At 35.2% G+C, this 15,599-nt stretch overlaps 1 long non-coding RNA gene across 3 annotated transcripts in view; it reads right to left on the bottom strand.

The window, feature by feature from the left end:
* Positions 1-5,174: 5,174 nt before the first annotated feature.
* Positions 5,175-15,599, bottom strand: part of LOC111089748 — a 14,577-nt gene continuing 4,152 nt past the window's right edge. Inside the window, exons 1-3 of one of the 3 annotated variants that reach the window (XR_002613959.1) lie at positions 14,693-14,821; positions 8,412-8,517; positions 5,175-5,569 (exon numbers count right to left, since the gene is read on the bottom strand). This is a non-coding gene — a long non-coding RNA (uncharacterized LOC111089748). Of the gene's footprint in view, positions 5,570-8,411; positions 8,518-14,550; positions 14,671-14,692; positions 14,822-15,599 lie in introns of those variants that run through there. The other 2 variants (XR_002613958.1, XR_002613960.1) reach the window with 2 other exon arrangements.

Here is a 15,599-nt window from a genome sequence, read left to right as displayed (position 1 = left end):
TAGTAGACAGGGAGTGATGAGTTTCCAAACCAAGTAAAATGTATAGTTAGTAGACATGGAGTGGTGGGTTACCAAACCAAGTGAAATGTGTACGTAGTAGACAGGGAGTGATGAGTTTCCAAACCAAGTAAAATGTATAGTTAGTAGACATGGAGTGGTGGGTTACCAAACCAAGTGAAATGTGTACGTAGTAGACAGGGAGTGATGAGTTTCCAAACCAAGTAAAATGTATAGTTAGTAGACATGGAGTGGTGGGTTACCAAACCAAGTAAAATATGTAGTTAGTAGACAGGGAGTGGTGGGTTATCAAACCAAGTAAAATATGATGGACTGTTCAACTTAGTAATATATATAATAATTCGATGACGAGGAACCCAATTTGAGACGAATAATGGTTGGAGACGGCTTGAATGGGTAATGAAGAAAAACTTTAATATAAGTTTAACACAAGTTAAAGTGTTTCTTCATTACCCATTCAAGCCATCTCCAACAATTATTAGTAATATATGATAGTGTGATCAAAGGGAGCGGTAGTTGGCCAAATCGAATAAAATTGTTTTGCTCTTTTTGAACGAGCAGTATATCCTAATATATTTGTTTTAAACGAGCAGTATATCCTAATATATTTGTTATATAACTCCTTGTTTCTCATAGATTGGGATTAGATGAATAAAAAGTAAACTGATCAATCCTATTGTCTGCTTGTCCTTTTACATAACCAGGTTTAATCATGTGACCGATGAGAGATCCTGCATATGTAACATATGTTCCAAAATAACCTCTGCTCTGTTCATGACGTCGCCTCTGGAGTGGTCACAAGATGGCCTTGTATATATTTAGTGATAGTGGCACGTGGGCACGGGAACAAAGCTCTCCGATTCTGCCAGGTGTGGTCCTCAAGAAAGAATGAAAAACGAACGCAGGGCTCTAACAGCTTGTACGCAATGTGGACATTTTTTAAACCACGTAAAGCAGAGCCACATGGTCACACTTCTCGGACACCTGAGAGTTTTTACCGTTCGCTAACGGTTTAAAATGGACAGCTGCCATGGTCACGTGACTAATTCCTCATATTGTTATGCCTTTTTTGTTGGTTTGCTGCACAAGAAAAACCATCTCAGATCTCTTTTTTTGACTGAACTGTTTGATGTCATACTATTATTGAATGGACTGTTTATTTGTTTATATTCATAAGCTATGTCGTCCCTGGTATGTATATGTTCAATATCCACAAAGAGTATAATCTTTTTTTTTTTAGAAAGGTCGAATATTGTTAACAGAAGTAGATACTAAACAAAGTTTGTTTAAACACGAAGTTGCGTTATGGGCTCTGATGTACTGTGCCGACCCCATGGATCGATCCCCTAATTTTAGTGACATGTGCTCTCAAGCTGAACCATCCGGAGCTTCACACCAGGTCACATGCTAAGAGATAAACTTATTTTCATTTTTGTTTCTTTCTGGCCCTCTTACTGAATTTACCAGAAGTAAAACTAAACTGTATTGATGCTGAAAATTCATGACACAGGACAATGTCTTGTTTCGTACCGAATAGTGAGCAAACAGTTGCTTACGTCATCGCATTCCCAATCGTATCTCAGTGCATTGGCGATTCGGGCAGAATGAGAAGTGTGTGATATATATATAAGGATCCCAGCACTAGCGGAATTAACTGAACAAATGATGAACTTTTTTTTTCTTTTAAGATTTTTTTTCGTGTGTGATTCAAATGTCGTTATAGGGTTCTGTAAGACAAAATCAGGAAAAACTTTAACACAAAATCTGTGATATCAGCAAGATTCACATGATCTCATGTTCAATTGATTGTTAACATGATATCTGTTATACCAAAAAAGATTCACATGATATCATGAGCAGTTGATTTTTGATAATTGTTATATAAGAAGGATTAACATGATCACATGTTCAATTGATTGTTAACATGATAATTGTTATATCAGAAAGATTCACATGATCCCATGTTTAATTGATTTTTAACATGATAATTGTTATATCAGAAAGATTCACATGATATCACGATCAGTTGTTTTTCATAATTGTTATATCAGAAGGATTCATATGATCCCATGTTCAATTGATTGTTAACATGATAATTGTTACATCAGAAAGATTCACATGATCCCATGTTCAGTTGATTGTTAACATGATAATTGTTACATCAGAAAGATTCACATGATCCCATGTTCAATTGATTGGTAACATGATAATTGTTATATCAGAAGGATTCACATGATATCATGTTCAATTGGTTGTTAACATGATAATCATGTTCAATTGGTTGTTAACATGATAATTGTTATATCAGAAGGATTCACATGATCTCATGTTCAGTTGATTGTTGACATGATAATTGTTATATCAGAAGGATTCACATGATCTCATGTTCAGTTGATTGTTGACATGATAATTGTTATATCAGAAGGATTCACATGATCTCATGTTCAGTTGATTGTTGACATGATAATTGTTATTTCAGAAGGATTCACATGATCTCAAGGTCGGTTGATTGTTAACATGATAACTGTTATATCAGAAACATATACAACGAGGTAAAACAGACACCATGTAGAAACAGAACCATGAATTTTAGGGAGATAAAACCAACAGAGTCACGGATTCACATCATATACATAAAACGCAGTAAAGAACAAGTCCTAATATCACTTACACATATTACAGTAAAATATCTTACTTCCATTAAAGTGAGTTTTAGAGTAACTATTACAGTTTTCTTCTTTGTACTCACTGACAGAGCCGTCAATCACGTGGTCGTGGGCGGTACCTGTTTAACGACTTAACCTGGGCAACATCTGGTATGTTGTGAGAGGGACATGGTAGTATTATTGACTTCAAACTGACAACCAGAGTATAGATAACTTTTACGATCTCTTGTCGGCAGCCTTCAAAATTGAATTTTTAGTTGATAATATAGTAGGACCATTATGTGTTTACTGACTGGAAGATTGTTCGGATACTCTTTAGGGGCATGACGTCACGAGGAAATGATATATCTCTTACTCGTCAGTGAGTGTTTGATAATTTAAGGCAACAAGTTCAATTAATCCGAAAACAAAATTAATTTGTTTTCAGTGAAACTATGACATAATTTCTCAAAAGAAGAAGAAAAAGACAGAGAGCCGAAATCTTTCTCTTGTCACTTTTTAAAATAAGACGAGTTTTTCTTTTTGCTGTCATATGCTTCACTTATCACATTAACCGGTTGGATTTCCAATCAGCACAGTCAGTAATAAGACCTGGTCAACTAAGGTCTTATATAATGTACGTCACAGCAAAATACAAGACTGGATCATGTAAGTTGTAATATCATTTACGTCACAATAAAATACAAGCCCAGATCAAAGAAGTTCTAATATATGATTTACGTCACAGTAAAATACAAGACTGGATCATGTAAGTTCTAGTATATGATTTACGTCAAAGTAAATACAAGCCCAAATCAAAGAAGTTCTAATATATGATTTACGTCACAGTAAAATACAAGCCCAGATCAAAGAAGTTCTAATATCATTTACGTCACAGTAAAATACAAGCCCAGATCAAAGAAATTCTAATATATGATTTACGTCACAGTAAAATACAAGCCCAGATCAAAGAAGTTCTAATATCATTTACGTCACAGTAAAATACAAGCCCAGATCAAAGAAGTTCTAATATATGATTTACTTCACAGTAAAATACAAGACTGGATCATGTAAGTTCTAATACATGATTTACGTCACAGTAAAATACAAGCTCACATCAAAAAAGTTCTAATATATGATTTACGTCACATTCCCAACTAGATGTGTAGTTATCTTAAAATCAAACGACAGATATACACACACATCAGTAGAACAAAAGTAAATATAAAAGAAAGTCAGTAATTTGAGGGTTAAAGTATAAAACAGAAGATCAAATCATGTGTAAGAAGTAAAACCGACTTTCCGAAACCGCTCGGGTTTAAGATTGTCTCTTTTTTTTATTGCTTTTGTCTGTGTTCCTACGTCCTTCCTAAAGTTATTTTGGTCACACCCCACTATGGGTGTTTTATTAGTTATGATAAGCCTCGGAGCAAGGGCCGATCGTACAGGGTTACTATATTAATAAACCCACTTTTACGGTACAATGAATAACATATTAATTTCAGGTGATTAAGCTATTGCACTCAGTGCGTGATAGCACACGTTATAATTATATTGACAGAAAGGAGAACGTACAGCTGGTATAGCGATGGAGATACAAGGGGAGCGTGAGATTTCTTCCCACCAGGAGCCGCTGACTGAGTGTTTTGTTGTAACTCCGCGCTTGAGTTACCTTATTCATGCTCCAAAACCGTAAAGTTAGTCGCCAGGAATAAAGAAAACCGAGCCCAGGTGTGATGGTGAGGAGTGGAAGTAAGCTAAAAAAAAGCAAAGTCAACCCTAAGACACCGATTAGTAAAGTCACAAAAAACGGCACAGATACAGATGTTGGTGGGAAACAACTCGAGCACCAAGGATCTTCTTTCATATAGGTTATATTTGTAACTATGGCATCACGATAAAAGAAAACGAAACTTCACTAACTGTGTATATGATCTGTACACGCGTAGTTTAATGGAGAAGAAAAATAATCTTAACTGAAGCAGAGAAGTATAGGAATATATATATCTAACATACTCACAAATTATGTCTCATGTCTATAATTTCATATCTATTTCTGAAATTAACTCTTATTTCAACATTTCACGTATATTTCAATATTTCATAACATAAAATTAATTATTTACACACTGAACCATCTGATTTGTTAACACTCTGGACAAGCGTATTATTTACACACTGAACCATCTGATTTGTTAACACTCTGGACAAGCGTATTATTTACACATTGAACCATCTGATTTGTTAGCACTCTGAACAAGCGTATTATTTACACAATATCCCAGCTGATTTGTTAACACTCTGAATTAACTGATTAATTTACACACTAAACCATCTGATTTGTTAACACTCTGGACAAGCGTATTACTTACACAATAAACCAGCTGATTTGTTAACCCTCTGAATGAACTGATTAATTTACACACTGAACCATCTGATTTGTTAACACTCTGGACAAGCGTTGTTAACAAATCAGATGGTTCAGTGTGTAAATAATCTCTGGACAAGCGTATTACTTACACAATATCCCAGCTGATTTGTTAACACTCTGAATGAACTGATTAGTTATACACTAAATCATCTAATTTTTAACACTCTGAATGAACTGATTAGTTTACGCACTAAATCATCTGATTAGTTGAACATTGAAGGTCGTGGTTAATTTACATACGTTTTAATTTTTAAGGAGTTTAGATATTCCTATTTTCTTTATTTATTTACACTGGCTACTGTAATGTAATTGCAGTCCTTGTTGCTTAGTTACGACTTGAAGTTACGGTATGGCGGTACCAAAGTTCTAGCACGTGCCTTCGTAGCTTACAGGTACCAGCCAACGAACACAGGTGACGGAAACGATCTTATCCAAGAACCCGAAGACAGCCAGTAAACGGATATGAATCATGTAGCTAAAAAAGAAAGAAAGAACACCAAGGAAGGTGTAGGTTTATAATATTCACTGTCTTAGCCTGAAACACTAGAAAACAGGATAATGGAATGGGCTTAATGTTCCATGAAACAGAAATCACTCCTCTGGATCGAAAGAGAACAAAGGTTTGAACTGGTGTGAAAGGCTTTTTATGGAACAGTGATTTCAAGTGGTTTCGCCTAGTCATCATCATATCTCTCCTATGATTGGCTGTTGCAACACTGGCTATTCTCTCTCTCTCTAGGGAAAATTGTTTAGAAAATTACAGACATATTTATAATCCAAGTCAAGCGTAGAAAAATAAATACGCAGAATAGTTGACATAAGCAGATAAGGATAGGGTCTTGACACATTTACACGGTTTCCCTCTGTCAAGCAAACACGTTTTTTAGCAGTTCACGTGAATTTTGATGAAGTTTGTCATTGAAGCACGCGCATTCCTTTGTAGTGTGCCATCTAGTTTATAAATTGAAGAACGTTACAATGTTCCATCAATCATTTTGTTTCACAAGTTTTGCACTGAGCTATTTACATATAACCGTCCCTAAGTTTGAACTGATAGACTAGAAGGGAAACAACTACATCAAACTGTGGAATCTCACTGCCAATATAATACAAATACCAAGTGTGGAGTGAGATTTGGCGGCAATGGGACTTGAACCATGAATCTTCTAATTTACAGTCCGAGCACGCTAACCACTAGGCCATAATCGGTCTCTAGTGGTAGCAGGTTCTAATGTAATAGTCTAGTAAAGAAGTAACTTTGTAATTGCATTACAACCCTCTCCCTGGTTGAAAATACTAATTGAGTAGAATTAAGTTAGGCATACTATAGTTTGGGGAAGATTTTCCTTTACTTTAATTCCAAATGTCTATCGGGTACATAACACGCCAGACATGTATACAGTAGTCTTATTCAGTTAGCATCATCAGCAAGGAGTTCGTAAAGACTTCTCATGGTTATATATATTAAACAACTGGGTGGATGCCACACTTTTAACGATAATTCCTATAAGAGGTGAGATTTAATGATTTCATCTTGTAAAAATTAGATTTAATGATTCGACATACGTTTGTATGATATGGTTTCACCATTAATGACCCTTTAGCAATATTAGTATTTGATCTGGTTTCATCAGCAATGTTTTTGTGATTATGTTAGTGTTTGTTCTGGTTTCATCAGTAATGGCCCGGTGGTTATGACAGTGTTTGATTTGATTTCGTCAACAATGGTCCTGTTTTTATGTTAGTATTTGATCTGTATCATCTGGTTTCATCAGTAATGGTCCTGTTGTAATGAGTGTTAGATTTGGTTTCACCAACAAAGATCCTGTGGTTATGATAGTGTTTGATTTGGTTTCGCCAACAAAGATCCTGTGGTTATGATAGTGCTAGATTTGGTTTCGCCAACAAAGATCCTGTGGTTATGATAGTGTTAGATTTGGTTTCGTCAACAATGGTCCTGTGGTTATGATAGTGTTTGATTTGGTTTCGTCAACAATGGTACTGTTTTTATGAAAGTGTTTGATCTGTGTCATCTGGTTTCACCAGTAATGGTCCTGAGGTTTATGTTAGTATTTGATCTGTATCATCTGGTTTCATCAGTAATGGTCCTGTTGTAATGAGTGTTAGATTTGGTTTCACCAACAAAGATCCTGTGGTTATGATAGTGTTTGGTTTGGTTTCGCCGACAATGATGTTGTGGCTTTTACAGTGTTTGTGTGGTGTGTAAAATATTTTTGCGTTTTGAACTACTTGCTAAGTTTATTAACTACTTTCTACAGTTGTATCAGATTATACAGTTAACATACCTGTATAGAATCCTATTGGTTCTAATTACGCTACGTACGATTGTTAGTTTCCATGCTGGTCATTATATGAATGACAAACAAGCGGTAACTCGTAACTAGGTAACGGGATTGAATACAAAGTTTATAATGTCCCTAGAGTTGAGAATGTTGAGCGTTATGTCGATACTTGAACCTTGGACATAGTGATCCGACACCTGGTAAGCTAACCACTAGGCCAAACAACGTGACAAACAAAAATAATATATAAAACTTCTGTGAGAACATTCCAAAACTGCCATAGAACCTGAAGATGTATCTCAGAGCTAGATAATATCAGTTTTAAGTATCAAGCCCAATATGGTGATTTCTCTACAGTGACTAACTGTTATATAAAACAAGCTATAAAACTGTTCAAAAATTCACTCCCAAGCCATTGTGAAATGAGCTGTGAAGACAATTTTTCAAGGTCAAATTAACATAGTGTTTTAGTTAACTAATTCTAAACTAAGAAGGCTATTTTATATAAACAATTAACAATTTCTCTCAGGTTTCGTCCGAGAACTGATTAATCTCGGATTTCAGGATATCATAATGGCGGCTACTTCTGTCGGTATCCATGGGAACTTGGGAGTCCACAGGCACAATTATTACCCGCCTCCGACTCTTTCTAACGAAAAGACTCAACGTCAGATTTCCTACAGTGAAAGAGTCGCACTTAAGCCATCTATTACAACAGTTTCCATGGAAACAGTTGCCAATTCCTCGTGGATACTGCACGTGCAGCGTGATCAAGTGCTGTAGGCTGTCACCATAATATAGTCATCAAGTTCTCGTTTCATGATGCGGAAAGTGGTTGACTTTGGCCATATCTTAAACAAGTATGCGTAATAATTCTTGTATGATTGTGGAATAGTCTACGAGAGTTTCATTGAATGCTACGGATTAGGTTTTAGTTTCGATTTACATTTAATCAATGCTTTAGAGTATGTCATATACAGGAAATTCGAAAAGGAACTTATAAACTGAGCTCACCTTATGAGACGTGGACTAAACGGTCAGGTCAGAGACCTCTGAGGTTCGGGTACAGCTTTCTCTAAGTTAAAACTACTGACCAGATGTAGACGTTTTTTTCTGGTTCCTGTAACAGAATAACATGATTTATATTGGACCATGTCTAGCGGCATCACGTCTCGAATCTTAAACTCTACAAAATACAGCACGACGCGCTAACTAGCCATTAGACTATCTATGACTATACTACAAGATATTTCATCGTGGACGGAATTTAATAAACAATTAATTCATATCCTTCAGAGGAAACACACAGACAAGTCAACCTATACCATGCAGAGTAAACACACAGATAAATCACACAATACGAGGAAGAATACATAAAGAGATAAAATACTCGTTAACACACCAGAGGAAAGATTCAAGTCAACCTACAACATGCAGAGTAAACACACAAATAACTCACACAATTCTCAGAAGAATAAGGAAACAGACAAGTCACTCTTTAACCCAATAGAGCAAAGAAACAAGCCAACTATACCATGTAGAGTAAACACAGATAAACCACACAATACCATATGATAACAGCAGAATAAACAAACAGACAAGATACTCTCTAACCCAGTAAAGACACTGACAAGTCAACCTATACTATACAATACCACCAGAAAGAAAGAAAGAAACAGGCAAGTCACTTCTTACCATGGAGAGTACAGATAAAAGCCACTCTTTACCTTGCTTAGTATGGACACAAGTCACTCCTTACCCTGCACAGTACAGACACAAGTCTCTCTTTACAATGCAGAGTATAGACACAAATCACTCTTTACCCTGAAGAATATAGACACAAGTCACTCTTTACCCTGAAGAATACAGACACAAGTCACTCTTTACCCTGAAGAATATAGAGACAAGTCACTCTTTACCCTGAAGAATACAGACACAAGTCTCTCTTTACCCTGAAGAATACAGACACAAGTCACTCTTTACCCTGAAAAATATAGACACAAGTCACTCTTTACCCTGAAGGATACAGACACAAGTCACTCTTTACCCTGAAGAATATAGACACAAGTCACTCTTTACCCTGAAGAATACAGACACAAGTCTCTCTTTACTCTGCTCAGTACAGACACAAGTCACTCTTTACCCTGCACAGTACAGACACAAGTCACTCCTTACCCTGAAGAATATAGACACAAGTCACTCTTTACCCTGAAGAATACAGACACAAGTCTCTCTTTACTCTGCTCAGTACAGACACAAGTCACTCCTTACCCTGCACAGTACAGACACAAGTCTCTCTTTAACCTGCTAAATGCAGAAACAAGTCCCTCTTTACCCTGCAGAGTATAGACACAAATCAGTCTACATCCTGCTTAGTGTATATATATAAACAGGTCACTCCATACCGTGCAGAGATAGATTAAAATATGTTGTCACTCTTTATATATTTATAGGGAAAATGCTCGTTACTCTCCAAAGTATAGATATAAGAAAATATCAAAACATTCTTTTCCCTACAGAATATAGGTAAAAATACAAATCATAACTGGACCTTCATGGAATACATATAGAAAAATAAATTTTTACCCTGCAAAGTGTAGATTCAAACAAGGTACTCTTTTTCCTGTAAAAAACAGAAAACTATTTTTCTTTTACTCTTAACAGTATAGATACAAATAAGTTTCTCTGAATCCTGCAGAGTATAGATACAGGAAAACGCTTTTTACCCTGAAGAATATACATACAAACAAGTAATATTTACCCTGCGGTGTATAGGTACATAAATACAAACAAGCCACTCTTTACTCTGTACAGTATAGACACAAACAATCCACTCTTTACTCTGTACAGTATAGACACAAAAAAAGTCCCTCTTTACTATACACAGTATAGACACAAACAATTCACTCTTTACTCTGCACAGTATAATCACAAACAAGTCACTCATTACTCTGCACAGTATAGACACAGACAAGCCACTTTTTACTCTGCACAGTACAGACACAAAAAAGTCCTTTTTTACTCTGCACAGTATAGACACAAAAAAAGTCCCTCTTTATTCTACACAGTATAGACACAAACAATTCACTCTTTACGCTGCACAGTATAATCACAAACAAGGCACTCATTACTCTGTACAGTATAGACACAAACAAGTCACCTTTTACTCTGTACAGTATAAACACAAACAAGTCACCTTTTACTCTGTACATATATACACAAACAAGTAACTCATTACTCTGTACAGTATAGACACAAACAAGTCACCTTTTACTCTGTACAGTATAAACACAAACAAGCCACTCTTTACTCTGTACAGTATACTCACAAACAAGTCACTCATTACTCTACATAGTGTAGTCACAAACAAGTCACTTATTACTCTGCACAATATATACACAAACAAGTCACTCATTACTCTGTACAGTATAGACACAAACAAGTCACCTTTTACTCTGTACAGTATAAACACAAGCAAGCCACTCTTTACTCTGTACAGTATACTCACAAACAAGTCACCTTTTACTCTGTACAGTATAGACACAAACAAGTCACCTTTTACTCTGCACAATATATACACAAACAAGTAACTCATTACTCTGTACAGTATATACACAAACAAGTCACTCATTACTCTGTACAGTATAATCACAAACAAGCCACTCTTTACTCTGTACAGTATAATCACAAACAAGTCACTCATTACTCTGCACAGTGTAGTCACAAACAAGTCACTTATTAATCTGCCCAATATATATACACAAACAAGTCACTCATTACTCTGTACAGTATAGACACAAATAAGTCACTCTTTACCCTGTAGAAACACACACGCATGTCAGATTTGTTTCTTAAATAAATCACTTAGAATACCACATATGATTCATCACCAGAATAGTAACCGTGAATTTGTTGCTGGTAAGGCGTTTCCCATTAGGGAACGACTTTTATCCTCATTTATTCTGGAATCTGCATATATTCACATGTTCATTGATATCTTCTCAAGCGTTTCGTTTATTTTGAGTGAGCTAATTAAGCGTCTTGAATATAGTCCAAGACTGCTGTTTTATCTCACGTAAAAATCTTACCCCAGAGAGTTTGTTTTTTGTTACATTGGCAAACTAGAGAGAACGTCGACGTGAAATCTTAGAAATCCCATTATTTAGCGATAGTTAAAATATTTTTCTTTCTTCATGGAGTATCCAAAAAGCAAGAAATAGTTTCTCTCAATTACCAACTTTTAGAACTAGATACGTGTAAAAAATTTAACAGTGATAAATTTAACAGTAAAAACCGGCACGTCTACACAACCAGAAACAAAAGCTTGTGCACACACGAAAGAAAGAGCATTAAATCTTCGTTATCTCAAGTCAACAATGAACGGCAAGAAGAAGAACCTTCGTCAAATATATGGTTCCAAGCCTTAAGAAAAGAACCTACAACCAAATAATCTTTCTTCTACTACTTTCCAGTAAATCTTAGATACCCATACCAAACCTAATAATCCTTCGTTTATTATATCACCGTCACCCAAGATACACATACCAAACCTAATAATCCTTCTTTTATTATATCACCGTCACCCAAGATACACATACCAAACCTAATAATCCTTCGTTTATTATATCACCGTCACCCAAGATACACATACCAAACCTAATAATCCTTCTTTTATTATATCACCGTCACCCAAGATACACATACCAAACCTAATAATCCTTCTTTTATTATATCACCGTCACCCCAAGATAACCACACCAAACCAAGTAATCATTATCTTTAGTGTTTCCACTTCACATCAAATTAAGTAACCTTTACATGTAATGTTTCCACTTCACCTCAAGGTAACCACATCAAACCAAGTAATCCTTCTTTAAGTATTTCCAATTCACTCCAAGTTACACAATCCAAATCAAATAATTATTTTCAACTGATAACTAGTTATACTTGTCCTCATAGTCTCATCACGGTTCAACTACCGCCATGTCAGCAGGTTTTGGTTCTGTGGCTCTGCTTCTTAGCAAATAATGTTCTATTTCTCTGCCGCTAATGATAAACAACAGTCCACTACTCTCTACTATTTCTCACCCATCCCTAACAAATAATAGGTTACTGCTCACTTGTGATAAGTTATGTTTTATTAACCGCCACTTCTGACAAATTATGATCATATTCCCAAGCTAACCTCTCATGAATAATTCCAACAGTGCTTTTCACTTCCCACTCCTCATCCACTGTTCACAAGTAATACTTATACCCTTCACCTATTACTTACAAATTTTGATTTCATTATCCACCCTCTGCTGACAAATAATAATTTACTCCTCATCTACTGCTGAAAAATAATAATTTACTGCTCACCTACTGCTGACAAATAAAACTTCTACTTCTCATCCACTACCTATAAATAATCGTTTATCTCACCCACTTATCATTCTTTATCCACAACTCACAAAATAAAGGTTCTAAGGCTTACCAATTACTGATAAATAATCATTTACTTCTCCCCACTGCCGAAAAATAATGGTTCTATTTCTTATCCGCTGTTGACAAATAATGACTTAATTTCTCACCCATTACTTACAAATAATGGTCCCATTTCTCACCCATTACTAACAAATAATGGTTCCATTTCTCACCCATTACAAACAAATAATGGTTCCATTTCTCACCCATTACTAACAAATAATGATTCCATTTCTCACCCATTACTAACAAATAATGGTTCCATTTCTCGCCCATTACTAACAAATAATGGTTCTATTTCTTACCCATCATTAACAAATAATGGTTCTATTTCCCACCCATCGCTGACAAATAATAGTTCTATTTCTGAACCATCACTAACAAATAATGGTTCCATTTCTCACCCATTAGTAGCAAATAATGGTCCCATTTCTCACCCATTACTAACAAATAATGGTTCCATTTCTCACCCATTACTAACAAATAATAGTTCCATTTCTCACCCATTACTAACAAATAATGAATTCATTTTTGACCCATTACTAACAAATAATGGTTTCATTTCTCACCCATTAGTAGCAAATAATGGTCCCATTTCTCATCCATTACTAACAAATAATGGTTCCATTTCTCACCCATTACTAACAAATAATGGTTCCATTTCTCACCCATCACTAACAAATAATGGTTCCATTTCTCGCCCATTACTAACAAATAATGGTTCTATTTCTTACCCATCACTAACAAATAATGGTTCTATTTCCCACCCATCGCTAACAAATAATAGTTCTATTTCTGAACCATCACTAACAAATAATGGTTCCATTTCTCACTCATTACTAACAAATAATGGTTTAATTTCTCACCCATTACTAACAAATAATGGTTTCATTTCTCACCCATTACTAACAAATAATGGTTCCATTTCTCACCCATTACTAACAAATAATGAATTCATTTTTGACCCATTACTAACAAATAATGGTTTCATTTCTCACCCATTAGTAGCAAATAATAGTCCCATTTCTGAACCATCACTAACAAATAATGGTTCCATTTCTCACTCATTACTAACAAATAATGGTTTAATTTCTCACCCATTACTAACAAATAATGGTTTCATTTCTCACCCATTACTAACAAATAATGGTTTCATTTCTCACCCATTACTAACAAATAATGAATTCATTTTTGACCCATTACTAACAAATAATGGTTTCATTTCTCACCCATTAGTAGCAAATAATAGTCCCATTTCTCATCCATTACTAACAAATAATGGTTCCATTTCTCACTCATTACTAACAAATAATGGTTCCATTTCTCACCCATCGCTAACAAATAATAGTTATATTTCTCACCCACCACTAACAAATAATGGTTCTCCATCACTAACAAATAATGGTTCTATTTCTCACCCATTACTAACAAATAATGGTTCTATTTCTCACCCACCACTAACAAATAATAGGTTACTGCTCACTAGTGATAAGTTGTGTTTTACTAACCGCCCCTTTTGACAAATTATGTTCACATTCTTAAGCTAACCTCTCATGAATAATTCCAACAGTGCTCTTCATATTCCACTCGTGACTTATTTATATATATATATATATATATGTATATAACACAACTAGGTATTAACACTTCGCTCCATAAGATATTAGGAGACCTTGTCTAAAGCTACCTTTTTTCTAGATATTGATACAGTCTCCGAGACAGAACAAACAAAACAAAACTGGTCCTGTTAACAAGTCTCTGCACTGTTTCCACACACCTCCCGCAGTTATTCGGGAAGGTGGGGCCTAAGAAATGTGGTGTTCACTCACTTGGCCATTCTCTCTTGATGATAATACTCCATTTATCGGCGCCATCATCCACCTGTCGGCGCCACTAGACCTGCGAGAGGAATTGTTAACAGTGAAAGCTTCCCGAGTAATACTGTTATAGGGTTGCTAGACTGTAGAACGTTATTATACTCTAGTAATTGTTGAAGCGTCGAGTCTACCTGGCCCCAAGGAGGGCGGAAAGACTCCAGGTACCTCACTAAAGCAGAGATATAATTCTACAGATAAGCCTTAATCTCCAGAGACTGATCTATAGCCTGTCGTAATGTCGTAAAGTTCCCTTTTGATTACACTAGAACTGTATGTTTCTAATAACGTGTCGTCTTCTGTAAACTAACAATGGTCGTCCACCCTTGTAGAAATGTTTTTTTTTTGTTACACAAGGACAAAAGTATGGACTAGTATTTGTACATTTTATAAATACATATTACTGTAGTACATGTATGGACAGAACCATCTTTATGAGGTATATAAATATATGTTTACTGTAGTACATGTATATACAGAACCATCTTTATGAGTTATGTAAATATATACTTACTGTAGTACATGTATGAACAGAACCATCTTTATGAGGTATATAAATATATGCTTACTGTAGTACATGTATATACAGAACCATCTTTATGAGTTATGTAAATATATACTTACTGTAGTACATGTATGAACAGAACCATCTTTATGAGGTATATAAATATATACTTACTGTAGTACATTAATAAACAGAACCATTTTATGAGTTATATAACTATATGCTTACTGTAGTACATGTATATACAGAACCATTTTATGAGTTATATAACTATATGCTTGCTGTAGTACATGTATATACAGAACCATTTTTATGAGTTATATAAGTATATGCTTACTGTAGTACATGTATATACAG

Source organism: Limulus polyphemus, unplaced genomic scaffold (genome assembly GCF_000517525.1).
Source record: "Limulus polyphemus unplaced genomic scaffold, Limulus_polyphemus-2.1.2 Scaffold7254, whole genome shotgun sequence".
Lineage (NCBI taxonomy): Eukaryota > Metazoa > Arthropoda > Merostomata > Xiphosura > Limulidae > Limulus > Limulus polyphemus.
This window is presented reverse-complemented; position numbering and strand designations above follow the sequence as displayed.